Raw genomic sequence first — 13964 nt, forward strand, 5'->3', positions numbered from 1 at the left:
AATGTCTCGAACATTTCATGCAACATGTATTTAAACATATTTTTCATTTTGTTCATTTCTTTACATTCGCATTAACTAACAGAAGTGTGTCTTATCGAAAGGAACGAATATTGGACATACCGCCTCGAGCCTAAGACACTCCCGAAGAAAAATTTGCACTTCTGAGGGTATTTCAAAAGAAGCCATGCCAAGTGAAATAATTTAAAAATGAGGAGCAAGTGCAGATGAAGGCCCTAATCCAACTAATAGGGAATCCTAATGAGACCTTATTCGATTTTACAGCATCCTGTTTGCTTTTGTTTTTTTAACTTTCTCATATACTTTTTTGTAACTTGCTTTCAAACTCTCATATTTTACTTTTTAATAATGTTTCAATGAATTTATGCTAAACATTGAATCAAATTTACAACTTGAAATTCTTTGAATATCAGCTGAATTAAAAAAACTCTGTAAATGATTCAAAGTTACTGATATTTGACAAAGTACCCGATTAATAAAACATAGGACTTTGACCTTACCCAGAAGATACGCTCAAACATCGTACATTTCTCTTGCAAATAACCAATATAGCCTTCTCCCTTCATAAGGTTGAGTATTTAGACGTGCATAGGTGCGAACAACATGGGGCATCTTTTGAATATGACAATTATTATACTTTTTGTTTAAGACGTTCAATGATGATCATGATCTTTACAGATGGAATAGTCGAGTAGGTGAATCTAATTCAGGCTAGTTGCTTGGAAATTGAACTCTAAAGATGAGATTTCTTGACTTTCAATAACACATAGACTATAATAGGTTCTCCTTAACAAACTTAAGAAATTGGATCTGTATACCCATATTATAATATTATATACATACAATAAAGATTGAGTTATCCTTCTAGAGCAATTGGTTAAACACTCTGGATTTATGGATAAGATTCAACTAGCCTGGTAAAGGTGATTATAATATCTATACAATAAAGCTTGAGTTGTCCCTCTAAGGCAATTGGTTAAACACCTCAGCTTTATGGATAAGATTCAGCTAGCCTGATAAAGGTGATTATAACATTAAGTTGTCCCTCTAGAGCAATTGGTTAAATGCCCCAGTTTTATCGATCTAGCTAGCCAGACAATGGCAAAATTATCTAAATAAGGAGTTTTGATAAAATGGACTAAGGGGGTTCAGGAACACCTGTTATAGTCAATTTCACACAAGCACTCAAGAATTTCATTTTTAGACCGATATTTTTGCATTGTCTTTGTTAGAAGAGCCTACAAAGCTTGAACAAATGGAAGATTTCAGAGGACCGAAATTGAAGGTCTAGTAATTGATCATGCTAGTTGTGTCATTTTGTCAACATCCAATTAAGATGCCAAGCAAAAAAAAAAGGCATGTTGCAATGACCGAGAAATGACATTTTTATGGCTGAAACCTTAGAAAATAGGAAGTTAACCTAAAACCAATTCATCAACTTGAATATTTTTCAAAGAGCTATTGATTCATTTGATATTCTTTGAACTCATGTTTATGATTTGATTCAATTGCGAGCCTAAATTAAGGAGCAATATTTTATAAAATTTTTATATACTCATATATTTTTCCCTCCTAAAAGAAGAGAAAGGATAAAAATATTTTCAAACAGGAAAGTCTCAAATATGAAATGTCCTTGAAGTTGAAACCCAAGAAGAAATGGAGCATGATCGATTCCAAGGACCAGATCGGTAGACAAAGCATGAGACTCCACCCAGGAGATAAAACAAGAGCTAATTCATATTGCATACATCTTAGACATACTTAAGAGCATTACATTCAACATTTTTTGCATACATAATTTTTTGCAGCTTTTAGAGTCAATTTCAACTTCACAACGAATGATATTGGACTCAACAAACAACTTTTCAATTTCATTCAGAGTCAATTCAATTTCACAGCGAAGGATATTGGACTCAACAAACAACTTTTCAGTTTCATTCAGAGTCAATTTCAACTTCACAGCGAAGGATATTGAACTCAACAAACAACTTTCCAGTTTCATTCAGAGTCAATTTCAACTTCACAACGAAGGATATTTAACTCGAAACAATATAACTCTGGATTGGATTTTAACTTCACGACAAAGGATATCCAATTCAAAGCTCAACTTCATAACGAAGGAGCTATCCACGATTTTAACTTCACGACGAAGGAAATCGTGCCCACAACCAAAGATTGGATTTCAACTTCACGATGAAGGATATCCAATTCAAAGCTCAACTTCACGACGAATGAGCCATCCATGATTTCAATTTCACGATGAAGGATATCGTGCCCACAACCAAAGATTGGATTTCAACTTCACGACGAAGGATATCCAATTCAAGGCTCAACTTCACAACGAATGGGCCATCCACGATTTCAACTTCATGATGAAGGATATCGTGCCCACAACCAAAGATTGGATTTCAACTTCACGACGAAGGATATCCAATTTAAAGCTCAACTTCACAACGAATGAGCCATCCATGATTTCAACTTCACGACGAATGATATCGTGCCCACAACCAAAGATTGGATTTCAACTTCACAACGAATGATATCCAATTTAACGCTCAACTTCACAACGAATGAGTCATCCACGATTTTAACTTCACGACGAAGGATATCGTGCCCATAACCAAAGATTGGATTTCAACTTCATGACGAAGGATATCTAATTCAAGGCTCAACTTCACAACGAATGGGTCATCCACGATTTCAAATTCACGACAAAGGATATCATGCACACTTACACAATATTAGATTTTAACTTCATGACGAAGGATATCCAATTCAAAGCTCAACTTCACAACGAATGGGCCATCCACGATTTCAACTTCACGACGAAGGATATCATGCCTACTTACACAAGATTGGATTTCAACTTCACGATAAAGGATATACAATTCAAGGCTCAACTTCACAACGAAGAGGTCATCCACGATTTCAACTTCACGACGAAGGATGTCGTGCCCATAAGAAGCATCCATCTCTAGATTGGATTTCAACTTCACGACGAAGGATATCCAACTCAAAGAAGGGCTATCTGCCAATAAAAGACCTTCGAGTTCAATTACACTCAGCTCAAAGGCACATCATTTGTAGCATAGCTCAAGGTAAGAAGGGTTATCTGCCAAAGACCTTCGAGTTCGATTACACTCAGCTCAAAGGCACATCATTTGCAATATAGCTCAAAGCAAGAAGGGCTATGTGCCAAATACCTTCGAGTTCGATTACACTCAGCTCAAAAGCACATCATTTGCAGCATAACTCAAGGCGAGAAGGGCTATATACCAACAAAAAACCTTCAAGTTCGATTACACTCAGCTCAAAGGCATATCATTTACAGCATAGCTCAAGGCGAGAAGGGATATCTGCCATAAAAAGACCTTCGAGTTTGATTACATTCAAGTTAGAGGCAAATCAAATTTACAGCATAGCTTAAGGCAAGAAGGGCTGTCTGTCAACAAAATTGTCGAGTTCGATTCCATTTATATCTATGACACATCATTCACACTACTTTTCGGTTGTAGTCGAGGTTTTCAAGTCGAGAAGAAGACATGGGTTAGCCATGCCTTAATGACAAGAAATCGTTTTCCGGCAGCACAACTTAAGTTGAGAAAAGTTATCTGTCAACGAAGATTTCTGAGTTCAATTTCGAGAAACTATCTACCACATGATGGAGTTAAGGAACTATTTTCCAGTCGAATTTTTTAACCAAGGTCTTTAAATCGAGAAGAAGACTGAAGTTGACTATAATTTGGCAACGAGAAGTCACATTCCGATTCAAATTTCGAACTATGACTTCAATTCCATATAATTTCAAGATATACTCATCTTCGCGACGGAGGAACCATCAACAAATTAATTTGACAGGGAGTTATTCTTAATTTAAATATCAGATTCAATTTTCAACTCCACCAAATAAAAATTTGTGTCCTTTTATCTTTGTCCTATTTTTCGTTCCACGAAAAAGAATAAAGAGATGCAGTTGCGGATACTGATTTTCGTCCAAATACATATTATATATATTATATTATACATTTCATTTAAAATAATACATTTCCTCTTTACAGGGCCATTACAGTAGTGGCCCAGCAGAACCCGAACCGGCCCCATAACCCGATGTAAATTAGGGTTTGTTCGAAACCCTAGCTTTCTCTTCTCTCCTTCAACCGCCTCTCCTTGCGTCGTACAAACCAAGTGACTGAGTTTCCCAACGAGTCCACGACCCCAATGACATGAAAATAAACAAACAACCAAAGAAGTTTAATGCATATGGAACTCTAAAACTGAAAATAAAAGAGCATTTTTAGTCAAAATATGATTCTAAATCAAACAGAAAAGGGGTTTTTGGAGCACTATAAATACACATGCAAGAGGGCATTCGAAGGGGGGTCGAACCACGAAAAATAGGAAAAATAGAGTAAAGAGCATTTGGGGTTGAAAATATCAAAGAGAGAGCCAAATAATAAACGAGGAAAAAACCTTACCTTTCGTTCAAAGCCGAAACTCCAAGGGTCGTTGGAATCGAAGGAACCGAGAGGTTCCTTTGTAGATTTACGTTGTTTGAACCCGTTTCAGGTCAAACGAAGCTCAGATATGGACATAAGGCTAAAAAATTCTTTGGGTGATATCATTTGTTTCCTCCTCTGGCGCCGACGAACGGCAGTCGCCGCTGGTCAGTGGTGGCCAATAAGGCGGTTGGTTGCTCACCGATTTTGAGAGTTCTCTGGAACTCCCTCAATTTCTCTCTTTCACTCAAACAGAAGAGAAGCAAAAATGAGAGTTGGGGTGTGTTTTTGGCGAGTTTTCCAGCCTTATATTGCGCCATCAAAACGGCGTCGTATCGAGAAGGACCAGTGCATCATTTTCGATTATGGGTAAATTATATTCAGAGTCCTTCTTTGTTTGTATCATTTTATTTCAGTCATGAAGGAAACTTTTAATATATTTTGTTTTAATCTCTTATGTTTTTTTAGTTGTATTTTCGTCCCTATTTATCTTTAATTTATAGTTTTATTTAAGCATAGGTCATTGTTCTTTATTGTATTTATAATTTAATTATATACTTTTTATGTTAGATCGTTTTAATCCTTTGTATATACATTTTTTTTTTGCAATTAATTTCTTTTTTTTTCTCTTTCTTTTATTTATTTTATTTAATCTAATATATTTATATTTTTTATTATCTTTTTTCTATTTTTATTATTATTATATGTATATATATGTATTTATTTCTTTTGTTTATGTAATTTAACATTAATATTTATTTATATATGTTTATATATATATATATTAGTTTATTTCTTTTTATTATAATTGTTAAACATTTTTTTATTTATATATATATATATAATAAATATATTTTTTCGTGAGCTTTATGCTCCACGTTTTTTTTACTTTTTTAACTATTTAACTTTTTCTTTATTCAACTTTTCAATTTTTTCTTTTTAAAACTTTTTGTTTTTTTTTTGTTTTTGAATATAAAATTGTTAATCTTTTATAAACGTTTTTCTTCTCTTTTTTTAAATTTAACATTTATTTATCTTTTTATTATTTTTTATTTTATTTATTTCTTTAAAAATTTATTTTTTTCATTGTTTATTTTTTTCTTTAAACTTGATTGTATATTTAATTGAAAAATTATTTTTTCATATTTTTTTATTTCTTTTTATTTTTGTAATCTAACATTCTTTTTGGCCCTTTTTAGAAGAATTCCAACCAATCAAAGGTAATCAATTTGAATCGAGTTTTTTTTTTAAATTTTAATTTCAATTTCAATTTCAATTTTTCGTAATTAAAGACAGCCGACAAATTAATTGGTACCGAAAGGGCAGTTCATGGGTGATAATCCTTCCTTGACCGTAACCGACTCCCGAACCCGACTCGTTTCTGGTGAAATACAGATCAGGTTAGAAGGTGTATGATCCACCAAAATATTTTTTTAAAATGATCGATGGCGACTCTAACCCAATTAATTCAAGTCGAAGCTCAATTCCGGGTCCACCCAAAAGACGGTCGCGACATTAACAAAAAAACACAACACTATCGATATTATCATATATTACAAAAGTTATTAAACTCATTTATGTGATGCCAACTAGTATTAGCAAAAATGGTTGGAATTCAGGTAAATTCTTATATACATAATTTTTTTCTTTTGGGTTTAATAACTTAAAATGCTTTAAAATGCTTCGATATCATAATAAAAATCATTAAAAAAAGGCAATATCAAGAAGAAGGAAGGCGTGGAGTTATGAGTAGTTGAAGTGGAGTGGCTTTCAAGTTGGTCAATCCAATGCCTTCGGTCATATCAACCGCTTCACCCAATGGCGTCTTCAGCTCAAACCCTTGCACCACACTAGCCACTACCAACTCCAATACTTGAACTGCTAACGAAACACCGGGACACATTCTACGACCACTCGAGAATAGGATCAGCTCCATATTTCCCCATTTAAAATCCTTATCTTTGTGGGTTGTTAGGAACATTTGGGGTCGAAAGTCACAAGGATCGGACCACACTCGTGGATCACGATGAACTTTAGAAAGGTTGACCAACAGTCGGGTCCCTGCAGGAATATGGTAGCCACTAACCGTGCAGCCTTCCATGGATTTATAAGGCACCGAAAGTAGTCCGACGGGATATAAACGCAGTGTTTCCTTGATAATTACTTTAAGGTAGACGAGCCTATCTTTTCCCACATGGATGTCTACTTCTTGTTGTAACCTTTTGAGTTCAACCTTGTTGTTGAGTAGCAAAGACAACGCCCGTGTCAGTGTCACCGTTGTTGTATCAGAAGCTGTTATTATTAGACCCTACAATATGAAAGGAAAACCAGATGACATATTTTTGATGAATACTTTAATTCTTACTATAGTTATACACGTACTAGGTAGGTGGCTTTGTTGATGGTATCGACTTCATGTTTCTCTGTCTCAACGCCCATTGAAAGCATAACATCCATGAAATCTTAGTTGTTGTTGTTGTTCGATGAATCTGATGATCTCTTTCATTTGTGATCTTGTAATCATCCTTGTACAACTTCGTCTAGTTCTTAATCAACCTCTCGTCTCTCTCGATATCCAACCATCTTAAATAAGGTAATGCATAGGATATAACAAATTTCCCACTCAAGTTGAAGAAATCTTTCAGTGATTTCTTCCATTTCTCACTCTCAACATCTTTACCCGAACTCAGAATACGTTTCCCTACGATTAACCTCAGAATCATGTTCAGAGTTGTATTCTCAAACAAATTCTTCATGTCCACCAAAACGTTATCTGATCCATCTTTCTTCCCGTCCCAAAGTTGATATAGCTCTTTCAGCGATGTATTGATTTCAGATTCTTGGACATGTCTGAGTTACTCGATGCGGTAGTTCGAGAGGAGCTCGATGGTGGTGATTTTACGCATTTGACGCCATTGATCTGCATAAGGGTCGAAACCGAACATGGCGTGGTTGTAACTCAACGTGAGCGTTGATGGACGAGTATAAAAGGCTTTGTCTTTGATGGTTAAACACTCTTTGGCAGTTTCATGGTGGCTGACGATCAGAACTCTTTGAACACCCATCTTGATGGTGAAGATTGGACCATATTTGTCGACCATTTCATTGAGGACTATGTGGGAAGGTTTGGTGCCTCTTAGGAGGTGGAGATGGCCGCTCACAGACCACGAATTTCAGCTCTGATACCACTAAATGTTATACCCTCAGACCGATACGAATAACTCGATCTGATTCGGAGTGTCACATTAGGGCCACCGGAGCGACCCACCGTAAAAATAGCGGAAAATTTAAAAATTTTATTTAAAACATGTAACTTATAAAATGATTTATCAGTATGCAGAAATAAAATAGACTTTCAGACTCAAATATAAAACAAAATACAATTACATGCCCCCTAATCACATGTACCATACTCTGTAAATAACGTCGGAAGAACCCCCTTACTAAAGTCAATAGCTACACTGGTACAATTCTTTTAACCTACAATTATGAGTAATAGAGTGAGCTTCATAAAGCTCAGTAATACAGAACTACCAGATTATGCTATAGGACATGCAGATAAATATAAAGCCATATGATTTCCTTATTGAGTCAAACATATACAAATTTTCAAGATAATTTGGGGTTCCACTGATAGTTCATCAAATAGAAGCTATGAAGATCTCAGTTCACAGGAAACATTCATAGTATCACAATTTCAGAAAGTCGAATAGGATGTCTAGTGTGTTCCAGCAGTACGATAAAATATAATAGGTACAACAAACAAGTAATAGTTCAGTAAATCATCATAAAATCATAATGCAGTTTAACTTTTGAAACTCGTAGTTTAAATTTTTCTCCTGTACACTATCCGCAATTCCCTAGAACTGCGACCATAGAGCTTACCTTAAGCTCAAAGCAAAAAGGAAGCCACCTAAGGATAGGCTTTGGGGCTCGTATCCTTAGGTTCGTAGGGCTTACCCTAAGCACACAGCAAAATTGAGCCAACCTAAGGTAGAGTCACATTAGGTTCGTAATCATTGTTATCATATATCAGTGAAAACTAATAATCATATATCAGTCATAGTTCATAAATCAACACCAGTAAGTCGGTGTATCAATAAATAGTAAACCATAGATTTAAATGTACCGTATTTCAAAACAGATAAAATAATTATGTAGTACATAGGGAACACACTAGAGAATCCAGGTATTTTTCAGAGGAATTTTGTAGTTATCAATATGGATAACATGAAACTTGTGCAATTTGATTGGATTTCAGGAACAAGGTCCTATTGAAGAGAGTCAATCACTAATTTATCTAATCAAATATCTAAGGTTGATACTTTAGAATTCCGTTATGATTCATGTGCATCAAGAAAGTGTTCAGGAATCCTTTATACAGAATAATTCAAGATTCATATTTACTGAGAGTTATTCCATTACCCAAACAATCAGGGGTATTCAAGAATATACTTTGAATTCATAGGATTTCAGCCCATTCATAATTTTTCCCTTCTGCGTTACTTGCGTGCTCAGACATGACTGAAGTGAGTTGAGATGAAAATGTAGAAACGAAGATTCAAGACATTTACAATTTATGTTGATCTATCGGATTATTAAACAACTCGAGTTATACAACTCTCAGACTATTGCATGTCGACAAGTCCATTCACTGCCCTTCCAGTGTATTCACTCTTTAATACTAATAATTCTTGTTCATTGATCACCTTCAGAATTATCACCGAATAGATCTTAAGGAGATGAACAGATATTCTATTGGTCTTTATTTCATTTCCATGTTTCAACTATATCAAGAATTGTCGACGTATTCGATTCTTGGTTCATAACTCATAGGGACCGTACATCATGCAAGTTCATTCGTGTTCTCAGCCTCATCCAATCATTTACTAAATTTTCAGTCATTAAGGTTACTTAGTTCATTTAACAGTCAAGTCCATTCCAGTTACTTCAAATTTTCCAGAGTAAATCAAACGTTCCTGAATTTCAGATACATATTGTATATTCGTTCAGTTCGGTCTTCGTGGTTGATTTTTCGAACAAATATCCAATTCTTAGTACTGAATGTGATCTAGAGTTTAGCTGTATACTTCCAAAATTATCATCGAGTCAAACTTGAGAAGACGAACACGCATTCAAGTAATATCTATATCGTTCAGGTACTGACTTATCATTAAGGTTTATCGGCTCACTTAAGTTGTGTTCCATAACTTTTAAAGGTAGTCCAAAACCTATGCTTATTTGGATTCCTTAATTAATCCAAGACATTTACTTAGTATAGGCCATAAGGGTATTTTGGTCATTTTGGTATTCAATTTATTTCAATCATTACAGAGCTCAAGGATATCCACTCATTATAGAGCTTTGTGATATTCTTAGTCATTTTCATTCTAAGGGTATTCTGGTCATTTTACAGATCCATTGTAGTGCAATAATTCATTCCGTCCGATCTTATTATTAAATTCAAACTTATCATTTATGTCAGTCCCAACGAACTATTCTGACAGATCTGATGTATTTCAATCCTTTCCATCCATCTGATCTTATTATTTAATTCAAACGTATCATATTTTCCAGACCTTTCGAAAAATTCTGACAAAAGAGCACCCTCGATAATTTATTCTTAACTCGGAGATTTTCAGGTCAATTGTCTTCTCAAAAGTTACCAACAGATTATCAGGAATTTTCTATACAAAGACAGGATCTAAACAATTAAATTTGTACTTCATCGAGTTAAGTACGAACCCTCAAAGTACTTTCTCATTCAAGGTCAACTCGGACTATTTTTACATTTCAAGGGCATTTTCATAATTTCTTAACCAAATAGTTTCGGTATTAACTCTTAACGAAAAATAACTATAATTTATAGATCATATAGTTAATTGTTTTCCTGAACATTCTCTTATCTTGAAATGATTTCTTAACAGACTTCTAGTATCTTGCACAAACCCTCACGGGGTTAAAAATCGGTTATCCAAATTTTCCAAGAAAAACTAGCATTTCTTATACACATCTATAGTTTTATCAGATCAATAAGTCTTTTCAGAGTTATTAATCAACTCCCAGGGACAATTTTTGTCATTTTACAACATAAGGGTATTTTTGTAATTTTACCCAACCAGAGTATTCTCATAATTTCTCATCCGAGTATCTTTAGTATTTAACCTTTGTTGATATAAAATATAAGTTACAAATCTAGGGTTGATTCTTTTATCACTAATAAAAAAAACTTGTAATTTAATTCTAACAATCTCTCAATCTCTTATAAAAGTCATTTGAACCATAATCAATTACTAAACCTTTTTACCGTATTCATATCAAGTGTAGAAATTAATAAATCCACAAAAGTGAGCAACATTATCTTATTCATGCATTTACCAATATCAACATGTTCCATAAAGCATAAAGAGCTAGTAAAGTATTACCTCGATTTTCGTGCCATAATGATCGACCATAAAAATTCTATTCGAACGCCCTTGATCTTTAATTTAACTTCCAATAATTCCTCAAATACATAACTGTCGTAACCATTTTCGCTCGGGCACGAATTTTTACTTGGCGGGAAAAATAATGTGAAGAAATAAATAATTTTGATTTAAAATGTTTTGGGAGTAGCCATTGACCTTTTTTTTGGTTAGGTAGGTCAAATACCTAAAAACAATCTTTTAAAATATTTTTTTGAATAAAACATAATTTAAAAGATAAAACGGATCTGCATATAACCAAAGACTTTAGTAAAAAGAGATTCGTGGTCGATTACGTTTAGGGAAGAATTAGCACCCCTATAACGCCCAAAATTGATACTCATTAATTATAATTTGTCTCTATTATTGGAAATTTAAGAATTCAACAATATATTTAATTTATAATCATATTATTTTAAATTTATTAGTATAACTTTAAGAAAATATATTAATTTTATATTTATAAATAAGATATTTATTTTTTTTAAATACCAGAATAGGACATCTAGTTGCTTTAAGACTATCCTTTTCTTAATATTAAAAATAAATAAATATTAAAACATTTTTCTAAAAAAATAGATTAATATATATAATTTATAAAAATATGATATTTATTTATTTAAAAATATCAGAAAAGGACATCCAGTTACGTTAAGATTGCAATTTCTTAATATTGAAATAAGTAAATACTATTATTAAATATATTCATATGAAATAAAATAATAATAAATACCATTATTTAATTATTGCAACATAAAGGGTAATAAAATAATTTAAACAAGAAAATTAAAATTATAGGATTAAATTGAAAAGTAATCAAACTTATGGCCATAAATAGAAAAAACATAAAATCTAGGAACAATAAATGTTCTTACGTTTTAAAATATATAATTGAAGTGACACTACTTTTTTCTTATGTGTTAAAAAGAACAGTGTTTTATTTAATAATTTTTAAAATATTTTTAGACATATTTTATTAAAATATAAAAAGTATTAAATAGAAATATGTGCCTTTGCTTTTCCGATGCACTGTAGACACATGTTGCAATAACTATCCAGTTTGAATTATTTAAATTGAAAGCTGCCATTTGCCAAACACCGTCTCCCACCAAAAATAAATTTGAATAACTCACCTTTTCCCTGTACTCTTCACTTTTAATTTTTAAACTTGTAAAAAAACTTTGAATTTCATTTAAAATTTAATTTATTTAAATATTAACAGTGTAATTTATCCTTAAATAATATTCGAATTAAAATATAAATTATTAAAATTTAAGGGATTAAATGTAATATTTACCCTAAATATATAAACATGTATATAGTGACTAAATTATAATAACGCAAAATTTAAAAGACCAAATTAAAAGGATTAGAAATTGCTTTCAATGACCAAAATGAAAGTTTACAAACTTCCATGGACTGCGGACGTGGTTTTCCCTTGAGGGAAATTACACAGACACCCCTCACCGAAACAATGTCGTTTTGGTGAGGGTATATATACCCTTTTAAATCGGCCATAAGGCCATTTTTATCTCATTTTTCTATAAGGCCCTCTCTCTAAAAGGCTCCATCCGGAGGGACCCCGATCATCGGTCGGCCACCTTGCTCCGGCGCCGGCGACCCCCACCTGCCACCACCCACGGTGGCCGGACTTTACAAAATTTTCCCAAATAAAAGCTTTTATTTTCCTAAACCCGAATCCAAACTTATTTTAAACTAAACCCCTTTAAATCGAAGTAGATCTAACTTTCTTTACCTTCGACCTTTCGGTTTTACGGAGGTGTATGATGGCTCCGACGATCGCGTAGTCTTCTCGGTAAGTCTCTTTTCCTCTTTCTATTTCTCTATTTCTCTCGTTTTTGTGTATACTGGTTCGAATGGTTCTTGGTGGTTTGTTGTTGCTCCCGGTTCTCCGTTGCTGTCGTGGCTTTTATAGCCACCACGGTGTCCGGCTCGGACCAGTCCAAAGGGAACCTTTCGGTGAGTCACCATAGCTATGGTGGTGACTCACCATAGGGCTTCGATATGGAGAGGTAATCGTGGCGTTTCTGGAGATTTCTTCGAGGCGGCAGCGTCGTGGCTACAGAGGGTTGGGTCACTTGGCAGTGGGAGCGTCGGCTGGAAGCTTCTAGAGTCTTCAACGGAAGCTTGGCGTGGCAGTAGCGCTGGAGAAGTTGGCTGGGGCGGCTGGAGTCGTGGACCCTAGGGTTTCATTTGGAAGGTTGTGGGCCGTTGGATCAAGCCAGATCCAACGGTGGAAAAGGAGCGGCGGTTGGGTAAAGATGTTGAAACCTTAGTTGGGTTTACGGTTATGTAACTGGGTCGGGTTTTTAAATGTATTTGGTCCTGTATTTTTTATTTAATAATAATATATATAATATTAATAATAATAATAATAATATGATGAAAAATTAATGTCTACAGCTGCCCCTCTTTGCTCATTCTTGTGTTAACAAGAATAGAGCAAAGACGAAAAAGACAATAATTTTTTCATTTGGCTTCTTTTAAGTACGATGGAAATGTTGAAAACATTATGTCCAGAGGTCTTATGAATGGCCCGGAGGTCTTATCATCTTGCACTGTAGGTCTTAGAGATGACCCAGAGGCTTTGAAAATATCAAAAAGCTCCTGAAGGTTTTTTTGAACATCCTGCACTGTGGGTCTTATGGATGGCCCTGAGGTCTTATCATCTTGCACTATAGGTCTTACAGATGACCCAGAGGCTTTAAATATCAAAAATCTCCCGAAGGCTTTTTGAAAACATCATGCACTGTAGGTCTTACAGATGACTCGGAGGCTTAAAATATCAAAAAGCTCCTGAAGGCTTTTTGAAAACATCATGCACTGTAGGTCTTACAGATGACCCGGAGGCTTTAAATATCAAAAAGCTCCCGAAGGCTTTTTGAAAACATCCTGCACTGCAGGTCTTACGGATGGCCCTGAGGTCTTATCATCTTGCATTGTAGGTCTTACAGATGACCCTGAG

The 13964-nt window shown here is 34.2% G+C and overlaps 1 pseudogene; it reads right to left on the minus strand.

The window, feature by feature from the left end:
- Positions 1–6211: 6211 nt before the first annotated feature.
- LOC120198236 lies at positions 6212–12970 on the minus strand (annotated as a pseudogene).
- Positions 12971–13964: the final 994 nt, after the last annotated feature.

Source organism: Hibiscus syriacus, unplaced genomic scaffold, assembly GCF_006381635.1.
Source record: "Hibiscus syriacus cultivar Baekdansim isolate YM2019G1 unplaced genomic scaffold, ASM638163v2 tig00117056_pilon, whole genome shotgun sequence".
Classification (NCBI taxonomy): domain Eukaryota; kingdom Viridiplantae; phylum Streptophyta; class Magnoliopsida; order Malvales; family Malvaceae; genus Hibiscus; species Hibiscus syriacus.